Source organism: Pygoscelis adeliae, unplaced genomic scaffold (genome assembly GCF_000699105.1).
Source record: "Pygoscelis adeliae isolate BGI_AS28 unplaced genomic scaffold, ASM69910v1 Scaffold167, whole genome shotgun sequence".
Classification (NCBI taxonomy): domain Eukaryota; kingdom Metazoa; phylum Chordata; class Aves; order Sphenisciformes; family Spheniscidae; genus Pygoscelis; species Pygoscelis adeliae.
The window spans coordinates 2,458,531-2,469,315 of record NW_008825428.1 but is presented as its reverse complement, the minus strand read 5'-3'; the positions used below and the strand labels follow the sequence as shown (position 1 = coordinate 2,469,315).

At 37.9% G+C, this 10,785-nt stretch overlaps 1 protein-coding gene across 1 annotated transcript in view; it reads left to right on the top strand.

Annotated features, from left to right (window-relative positions):
* Nucleotides 1-10,785, top strand: part of TENM3 (teneurin transmembrane protein 3) — a 327,579-nt gene that overhangs the window by 203,653 nt on the left and 113,141 nt on the right. The gene's annotated exons all lie outside the window — the stretch shown is intronic.

Here is a 10,785-nt window from a genome sequence, read left to right as displayed (position 1 = left end):
TCTCATTTTGCATGAAATATAACTAATACAGTGTTTAGGAATGCTAACTATCACTTAATTCATCATTACATACACGTATGTTTGTGTATAGAGCTAGAGCAAAAGTCTAATACAGACTTTTGTTTGCCAAACAGGGAAAATAATTGTCCAAAAGGACAACATACAGAGAAGATGGAGACTTCCTCCTCTCTTGTGGGTTGTTTATTTTTAATTATTCTCTCTTTTCTCTATTTGTTTGTTAAATTCCATTTCCCAATTTTTGTTTTAGAGGATTTCCTTTATTTCTTCATCTAACTATTTAATTTCATAAATGTTCACTATAAATATTATATAATTTGAGTTTTAAGCAGTTAATGGGGGCAGTGCTTGTCTGTGAGAAAAATGTCATTGACTTTAATAAGGGAACAGAGCAGGCTCTTTTTGTGCTTGTCAATTCTGCAGATTTGTCCAGATTACAGATTTTTTCACCTCTGGGTCCATAAATGATCTTCAAAGACTTTCTTTTAACTGATTTGTTAATTAGAAGTTTAAGTCACCACAGTTATGGCAATATAAGTCTAAAGGTCTGGGTTTTGGTATTGGTTACACTCAGATTCTGAGTCTTAAGAAGTCAAGGAAAGAAAATATAAAGAGGAGAGTCAATCTCTCCTTCCCTCCCTCTTTTTAAAATCAGTGTAAATTAATAATAAAGTCTAGAAGGCCTTACAGTCCTTAAAACTTCATTGCCTTTGTTGAAACAGGCTTGCTACTTTTCAATCCAAGGCACAGCGTAAGCTGTATGAAGCCTTTGAAGTAGTTCTTACTGGGCTGAAGCTCCTGTGAACAACACAAGAAACTGGGTAGCTGGAGAAATTCCTCTCTGACCCAGCAAAGCAGAGCTCCTTGAGCACCCTTTCCACCTCAGCTGCCAGCCCCAAAGAGCAAAAGGCATGTATGCAAATGTAGGGCTTGCCACTGCTGTCCAGCCCCTTTCAGTCATTGGATTTGTGGTTATTTTGTGTGAATGTACACAGGAGTATAAAGGTGTGATTTAGACTTAAGCTTTGACACTACATCTTTTTTAAAGTGGGATTGAAATAGTCCCATTTATAAAACACATTAATTGTGCTCAGTCTCCATAATACTGTCTCATAAGCCATCAGAAGCAAACATCTGCTACTAAATAAATACGTAAATATGAAAGAAGGAATTCAGTATGAAGTATCACTGTCAAGAACTGGGAAAAACAGCCATACAGATAGTAAAATATTGAAGACCTGATTCTGCGCTGAGCTCTACACTTTGCTAGCCCCAAAGAGCCAGATTACTTATGAATCTGAGGGGCACAAGAAGATAGCTGTACCAGATTATTTCTCCCACAGGCACATTAAGAAATACAAGCATGTCTAATGCGCCTGTAGTCCTGTATTCGGGAAAAAGAGCCGAGCTTTCCAGTGAGTGAGAGCTTTCAGCTCCACACATCATTTATTCACATACCCTGTAAAAAAAAAAAAACAAATATATCTGTACAACATTTCATGGGCGCACGCCAGCTCACATCCTTGCTGAAATAAACAATGCACAAGGGCCTTCCTCTGCCCATAGTCAATAGGGAGCTCTTTGCCTACTGGTGATATTACACATATTTCAGCTAACTCAGCAATCTAAATGTAAAATCCAGCACTCAGGGACACTCTCTAGAGAACTTTGGGTCCATAAAACCATGAATGGATTACACTCATTTATATATGTGGTTTTCCCATCTCTACAGATGTAATATCAGAAATACTCTCCATTTAATAGGCCATCCAAGTATAAATCGGTGGAAATCACTGATGTAGGATGGAAATGGCCCTTCATCTTGGTTAACCATTTCATAGCATAGGTGTGAAAGGGAAATGACTGAGTAGGAAATTGGTCATAACATAAAAAGATGGGAAGGACTGTGGTATTGTGTGGCCTCTAGCATCACGTGACATGCCTCTAACACAGTGGTCTGGGTAGTCTGCTGAGGTTTACAGTAGCTGAGGTGGTGTGTCACATTTGTAAAACGGGTTTGCACGTTTTGAACTTCACAGAGAGATGTTGCCACAAGTGTGAAAATGCTACAGGCCTTGCTGCGAAATATGCCAGGACACATTGTTAAGGAACATAGTGTCACTGGTGTCCACTGTGTGACTTGTGACAGCTGCAGACTGAAGAACTAATAGGACCACTCACCTGGTGAATGGTGGTGTAATTCAGAAAGGCAGAGAGATGAATGTGTCATGTCCAGGCTTATTTTAGTTGCAGTGGATATGGGGTAGAGAAAGTGACTTCAGATCCCACTGCTTCTGCTCAGGCAACATAAGGCAGAAGAGACAGTTTGCTAGACTTCATGTCTACCTTCGCAGAACTGCTCAGTCAATTACTGCTCCGTCAATTAGCCCAGCCAGAGGAAGGAGCTGCATCAAGAGTCTGGTCTGTCTTGCACTTCTTCCATCACTATGACAGGAAAGACTCCTACATTTACAAAGTCTACAAAGAGGAGGTGAGAGCAGAGGATGTCAGCATGGGGAGAGACCAGAGCAAACGCTGCATTGTAAGGCCACTTAATGCAGTCTTGGGGGTCACAAGGAATTGAAAATGTTATTTCAGTCTAAAGGAAAGAAAGTCTCACTTCTAGCCTCCCTGCATATTCTTGCTTTTCTAGCCCTCATGGTTTCTCTCAACCATTTTGCAATGTACAAAACATTTACGTTTACCATTCTTGTCAATGAGACCTGCTAATTTTTAGCGAAAATAGAAGTGAGTTGTGGAAAATGTTGGTCCTTTGTTTAGAGGTTTCATCTGCTGTTAAATAGTCGATTAAGCAACAGAAACATGCAAGTGCAAAACCAAAAGATAGTGCAGCAACATATAGAAGAGTGGAATTAAAAAATAGCTCTAGTTTAGAGTAAAGGATGCAAAGAAAAGCTCCCTGAAATAATGGGTTAAAAAGATGGTGAATAAAGAATATAAACTGCCTTGTTTTGGAGTCAAGATTACACTGGAATTTCTTCAAGCTGCTCATTTGCTTAACTGCTATCCATAATCAGATTTGCAACCAAGGAAGAAAACGACCAATTTTTTTCCAACATGAACATTTTAGAAGCTTTTTCCCTGTTTGGAAGGCTAGGAAGAACAGTATTAAATTTAAGCCATGAAAGAGTAAGAAATATGAAGTTGCCTTAGTTTGACCTCTTTCTATATATACATTAATAGTTTTACCCAAACTTGGTACAGGGAGTCTGTGTGAGAGCCAGAAATAGAGTCCAGCTTTACAATATGCAAGACAAAACAGAACTTTGTCCTCCTTTTCCCCATGACTTACTGCTTCGTTCAGCATCCATCATTTGCAGTGAATGAATGAAGGGAAAGTTTTGTAGAGCAACTCCTGGGTCAAACATAAGCATCAAATCAAGGTTTCGTATGTAACCTCCATCCTTCAGTTCTACCATTTGGGATCTTCTCTGTCTGCTCTTGGTTTTATTAAGGGGAGGAGTGTGTTGTTCTTGGGTGTGTTTTTTTTCTACAGACAAATACACTGCTCAGTTACAGAGAACTACATCAGTCAGGAGGAGTTGTTTCCAATATGTTGTTGCATAGCACAGACTCTGAACAGCTGTATTAACAGACTGATTGGTACTGTACTGATTATTTCTTCTTTAGTGTGGATTCAACAACTGGATGGAATTAATGAGAATTTGGGGACATCAGGGCCCCTCTTTCTTCCCCAGGAATTGCTTTGGCAATTGATTCTCCACTGCCAATGGCACTATCTTGACATTGTCTAGGACAATACAAGAAGTTAGTGCCATTTTCACTGTGCATGGAACTGAAGAGGTGAGCAGTTTTCCTCAGTCAGTGCTGGAATTACACAATACCAGATTCAGTCAAGTAAGCTTGAAGAGCTGTACACTGGGAGATTTCATGCATCTGTCATGAATGTTGTCTTACGTCTACTAAATAGGTTTCTATTAACATAAAACATACTTTGAATATACAGTGAGACCTGACCTATTTAGTCAGGCCTCTGCTGTCCTGACTTCTTCACAACAATCTGTCATACTTCCAAGTCTATTGAGCATTTTACCCTCTGTGTACCTTGGGATTGATCATTTTGTTAGCCTTAGCTCTGCAGTCGATGGTCAGGACAAGAATATACACCAACCAGCTGTTCTTTGTGATAAAGCAAATGTTTAAATATCAGTGATAACAGAAGGACGTCTCTTCTGTAAGGGAAAAAAAAAGGAAAAAAGGAGTTTTATTTAATTAAAAAGGCCACAGGACTATTTTTATCACTACTGCTTGCTGTGAACAGTTAAGCAAATCCATTTTGGACAGAAAAGAAAGCTAACATTTAGACTTAACAACTGAAACATCTTCTGAGAAAACATATATTGTAGTTTATATTTCATTCTATGAGAAACAGTAGAAAAACTGCTGTTCTGCTATGACACAGAGATGACCATACAGTCATAACGCAAGCAAATGAAATGTGAATGGAAGAGAGATACCAGACTTGAAAGCCGTGTTTGATAATTACAGATAATTCATATTTTCCACATTTGTATAAAAATAGATACATTGTGCTTATTCTGTGGTTATTATATTGTGCATTCATACTTTTTGTCTGTCTGAAAATGTTACTTGTTTTACCATCATCTCAAGACATTTAAACTAAGCTGAAAATTTATATGCTTTCTAATAATCTTAATAGATTTCTAATAATGGACAACTATATTCCGAGTTGTCTCAAAAATTTATTGAGAATAATAACAGAGCAACTTAAGAGGTTTTAAGGTAGAAAGAGAAGAAGGAGGTGGCCAGGAAAAACAGCAAACAAGTTTCATCATTAGAGGAGACTGACACAGAAGGATGCAGGGTGTGAAAATTACAGCTGAGGGTCAATTAACTATCCTGCAGGTGGGTTTTAAGTAATCCTTAAAAATTAGAAAATTGTCTGTTTCTGCAGACTGAGGTTAACTTTCCATGTCTCCAGTGCTGTTTCCAAGTTTGTTGTCTGTGGTTCTCCCATATTACTCAGGATTTAGCGTGACAGCTGCTGGCATTCACATCTTTTCCCAGATTGCAGAGGACCAGATGCCTTTCCTGTTGGGCTCAGTGGCAGAAGTCATAGTAGGGCAGAACCACCCTCCCCAAAAATAATGGACTTATAACTGTGACAATTATAGAACTGAATTTTTGTGACTAAAGCAATGACTAAATATACCTGTAATCAAAAGGAATCTATTTCACTTTATCAATAAAGAACAATATAATATTTCTTTTTGATTGCAATGCCAAGTTAATATTATTCTGCTGTTTGTAAAGCTCAATTACTGCCAGGAATGAGGAAAACAACTTAATTAATAATGCCATTTAAATGAAATTTTTATTACAATACCCAGCATAGGTATTGTAATTAACAGGCATGAGGGAGAATATAGTTTAGTTGCCATTAATCACCTTTACTTTCATTATGTGTTTATAGAAACTGTTTTTCTCTTTGACCTGCATTTAATTTTGAGTATTGTAATGCTATTGTCACTGAGAGCTTCATCAAGAACTTTTGTTTTTTCGCATTCTCTCCCCATTTCTCTCTGCTTCCCTAGGTTGTGCTGGGTCCTTAGCTATGACTGGAGCTTCACTGAGGTGTGTGGGTTGGAAATATGTTCTCTGTCTGCAGATATGTGGCAGATTTTTACAGTTTGCCAGGTTTATGCTCTCAACCCATTTCTCTTTCCATCAAATCAGAGGCATTGAGGTAGCTAATACATTTATATATCTGATTCTAAAAAAAAAAAAAATCAGAAATATTTTGCCTTTCCTCTTGGTCTGTGGTCATCATTTGAAGAAAGTGCTCTGAGATTTTACAGTTTACCAAATCCACGTATCACAATGTATTCAAACTACCATCCAAAAATCTACAGCAGGAAAACTTCTCTTATATGAACCTTTCTGAGAAAACATATCCGCTATCTAAGCATGGCTTCTTAGTGTTGTCCAATTGCACCAAGCACTTAGGAGGACCACATCAGCGTCTCGTGTTCTTGCTCAAAGCGTGCTTATATCTGGAGCTGTGAAGGCAGCCAGTGTCTCCAGCACTATAGAAAGTACATCACTCCTTGCAAAGTCGTAGGCAACTTCTCATTTTAACAGTCCATGGGGCTTTTAGGGAAGGCTCCGGGTGTCTCTAGCGCATTTGGAGGCAGCAGCAGTGTTCCCTGTCATCCTTTCTTTTCCCAACTTAAAGGTTTCTGGTATCAGTTCAGGCTTGGTGGGAGTTGGAAGTGGCTGCCTCTCAAAGAAGCTGTGGATTAGGTACATAGTGATGTCTTGCTTCTGTCCAGAATGGACGTTTCCAGGTCTCACCCAGCTCCAAATGTCATGGGCAGCCAGAAGCTGGCTGCCTCTGATGGTAACACCGTGTGCAGGGCTCTGCCTCCCCAGCATGTGTGGCTCTGCTCTGCGCCTGTCAAAATCCATTTCCCTGTTTTAGACATCAGTGCCACATGCTGCTCTTCTCTGACAGAAGAGCTCAGGAATGTGGTCTGACTATAAGGCAGGACCAAAGGGTGTGTAGTCTCTTGAGAGGGCCTTCAGTGTGTGGTCGTATACCTGGTGAATGCAGTACAGCACAATTATTTAGCAGGTAGTAACCACCTCCTGAAATTTCTAAAGGATTTTAGCATCCTGAATGGACCTTGGGAAAGTCCTCGAAGTCTGAAGTACCAGTTTCCTAGTTCCATTTCAGTACTTCATAACCTTTAAAACCAGAACTATAAAAGCCAGATAACTGACATTTGTAGGCCATGCCTTACTAACATCGGTTCAGGCAACTCCTTTCAGTCATTTCTGACATGTTCTTTGTAAATGGCAGTATTCAGATACACATGTGACTGTCCACACTGTTTTTATGCTTTAACATGAAGCTTAATACTTCATGTTAATGAAGTAGTAATTCCATGACTTTCTGCATTGCAGAGATTTTCAGCTATGTCTAACATGAGATAAATTTATTTTCCTTATCCCATAGCCATGACTTTTAGATGTCTATGAGAGTTTCATATAATGTTTACAGCATTTCTGATGAGCTCATTGTGCCTCCTTAGTGTAGAAATATTTTGTAAATGATAATGTAATTTCTTATGTTTACCACATTCTTTCTTTCAAAACTGGGAGGCAGAGAATGACTAGTCAGAAAATGAAGTTGTGATACTTTACCACCTTATTGGGCTGAATTGGGTTGAAAATGTTTTTAACATCTTTCATTGAAATTGTACAAAATCTAAACATATTGAACATCTATGTCTTCAAGCATGAACATTAAATATACTTGCTTGTCTCTTGCAAGAGTACCATTATGGATAATGCCTTTAGCTGATGTTTTTTAAGCAAAGATCTTGTTGCTGTGTTTCAGACTAAGTGCAAAGCATAATATAATATTTACTATTTCAGGAGTGCACCGTATTAATATTTGATTGGTGTTGTGGATGTCACATGCTATTATTGTTAGTGGCACTGAGAGTAAAACATTCATTGAGAAGGATAATCCTCACACAGAAGGATGTAGGAACATGTAATTGACAGTCAGGAGGTTAAAAGAGACTTGACAAGATTTCAAGGGATTAAAAAAGTTAATCCGTCAAGGAGCATACCCACCTCTGCTCCGAAAAAGGCTTGTATTCTAATTAAGATTTATCACAAGGTTTTTGGCAATAGTCCTGTCACCCTTCCACTTCCGCCCAGAGGAGCAAATTGAAACTCAGTAATCCTGGCAATATAACAGGTGTGGTAATAAACTGCAAGATGACATCATGTCATTGTCCATAGATACCACACTGTGTCATTCTGCCATCATACTGCGATGCAATATGATGGTTTTTCAAAATCTGGATGGTGTTTCAGAATACTGAAATCTCTTGCGAGCACGTTATGCAGAGATGTGGGCCCTTCTGTGTCCCTCATATAATCTTCTGGCAGACTCCCAAGGAGTAGCAATTTTTCAGTCTAATGAGAAATGAAGTTAAATTACACCAGTTACTTTTTTTGGATAAATAGCAAGCTTAGAGTAGTTTAGAGATGTAGTTCCTATTTTATCAATGGAGGTAAACATGTGGTATATTTTAGTAGTATGTAAGCATATGTAATACTTCAAATGTATACTTACGTTTAAGAGGTTTTGCAAAGCAGATATGAAATTACTCAGGTGATAACTCAAGTTGTTGTGGACATAGTATTACAGTTGTCCCTTCTTTGCTGGTAATTTCTAACTCGTGTCTGTGAAGAAAGAAGCCAGCCCTTAAAGACGTGCCGTCTGCTATGATATGTGAATTATAATACATGTATTAAAACTGGTAGTTTTGTGTATAAATTGCATCTTTTATAAATCGCATCTTTTCTGTAGATTGCAATCTTTTCTTGAATCTTTTCTGTGAATAGAACTGTTTGGTCTCTTTTTGAATGCTTTAAAAAATTCATGCTGTTAAAAATGTCTCATTTAGATGAGATTTTTGTAAACCTCTCCATACACAAGCACTTTAGAATAAAAAGGTCAAGTACATGTGTCCAAACTTGCTGTGAGCAATATCATTTGATGTTATGTTTATGACTGAGATCGCAGGAACACATGGGTTTTATATAGATGTAATTACCCCACTGCAGTGGTTAATTATGGATGAAAGTTAGGTGTCCTCCGAAGTAGACAGGAATCTTTAAATATGAGATCCTTCATTTTCACATGGATGCCATTTCAGACAACTTCATTCACAAAAACAAAAAAAATTGCTGTCTCTTAGGAATCGTCACCTCTAACAGCATTTGTAGTTTTATAATCCAGGAAAAACAAATGTGCTACAACTATTTATATGATGTGGACATTTGCACTTGAAATGCTTAACTTCTCTTAATAATAAAATGAACCAAACCAAACCAGAGTGGTTTTGCCAACCTATTTGATGAAATAGGACCACACAAAAGTATCTCTTTTAGTAACTCTGTAGGAGGAGTAATATAGCAGGGAGTTAGGTATTATAAATGAATATCAGCCATTTGGAAAATTAGCTAGGCCCACAAACCTTTAAGCAAAGAAACAGATACGTTTCCTGTGTTTTTTGTTGAAGAATACTTCTAAGTTACCATTACTATGGTACAGGAAGAGTAGTATTTTTACTTCAATAATACTCATTAAAAACTCTAAAACAACAGCCAGCTGTGTAGAGTTAACACCCTTTGCTAACCACTGATTTACATGCGTTTCACAAGGTGTAACACAATAACTGGGTACAATAAATTTATCTTCACTTGTGAAAGCTCCAAACTCATCTGTTGTTTGATCTTCTCTTTCATCTTTGAAATGCCAAGTTTCACACCAGTTTTTATTGAGGCATTTTTGCTGGACAGTGGGTCGTCATTTGACTTGCTCCAAATCTTTTCACACTGCCAAGGAATAGTTCTTTATGTTTTCAATTTATTTGCCAGGTTTTTGGTTCCCAGCAGCTTCTTTTCTGTTTCTCTCCTGTTAAAAATCTCAAGTAGCGGTAATGACATGCAGGTATCCACATGTTTGAAAAGGAGAGCTACAATCCTTCTTGTTATTTCAATTCAGCTGGAGCCAAAAGTAGAGGATAATTTTAAAACACATCCTTATTAGTGATCCAATATCTTTTCACACAGTAATAGGAGTAGTTGGTTTTCTCCATCAATTTTATAAGTGACTGCTACTTTAGAGCTAAGACTGTCTATTCTTAATATCACCTGTAAGATTTTATAGTTCAGCGTTGTGGGTGATTTTATTTTAAGGGGGAAAAAAATCAATATGAAACTGTAATCCTAACTTGTTTTTCCCAAGGCCTACATAACACTTAAAAAATATACAAAGTGGCTTACGAACTGGCTTGCAAGCAACAAATCACTGGCCTTACAAACAATTAACAGTAACATTGTCTTTATGTCATAGGTTCCTTTCATAAATCATATATGATAAATTATTTTTTCTGTTTGCTTTTTGTTAGTAGTATTTTTCATGTACCTACAGTATATCATTGCTCACAGGAATAGTTTCATAAAAGCCACGTCTCACTTTAGTGAGGCCTCTGGAGGAACATGGTGTGTTATTCCAATGCACATAAAACGCATTAATGACTATATAATAAAGGATGCTCCATGTAGTAGCCAGTCCCTCCTGTGTGTCTCTGGCCCAGACACACAGCTGTTTAGACAGTCGTGATTCCTGGTGATGTAGTGAGGAACTATGTCCCTGCGAGGAACTGAGCTAAAACAGAGGGTGGAGGAGAGGTTTCAGTAGGGGGATGACTGCAATCACCTGAGCTGACTTCAACCTTGTTTTTTTCAGCCAAGGATTTTCACGGGATTGCTTATGCAGATAGTTAATGGCTTAGAAGTTTATACTGGAGGTGTTGAGGTAAGGTAGAGTTGTGTAAAAAGGCCTCTTTGATGTTTAACTCAGTGTGTCTATTCTGGTTTTAAATACGCATTTAAGTGGAAATTCTGTGGTTTTGCAAGTTGATCTGCACGTAGTGGTTGGTTTATGCATCTACATAATTGCACAGTTCAGGTAGGTGAGTGGTAATTATCATGGATAGATCTGAATCAATGTGAAGAAGTTTTGTAAAGAGGTTATAGGTTATTTTGTTTTGTCCTAAATCGTGTACCTTTGATCTACAAGTGGACCACTGTAATCGTGATATCATGAAGCCTAACAAACAGCACAGGATTAGAAAACCTATATATTGACTTGCACGTTCAATCAACTTGCATATG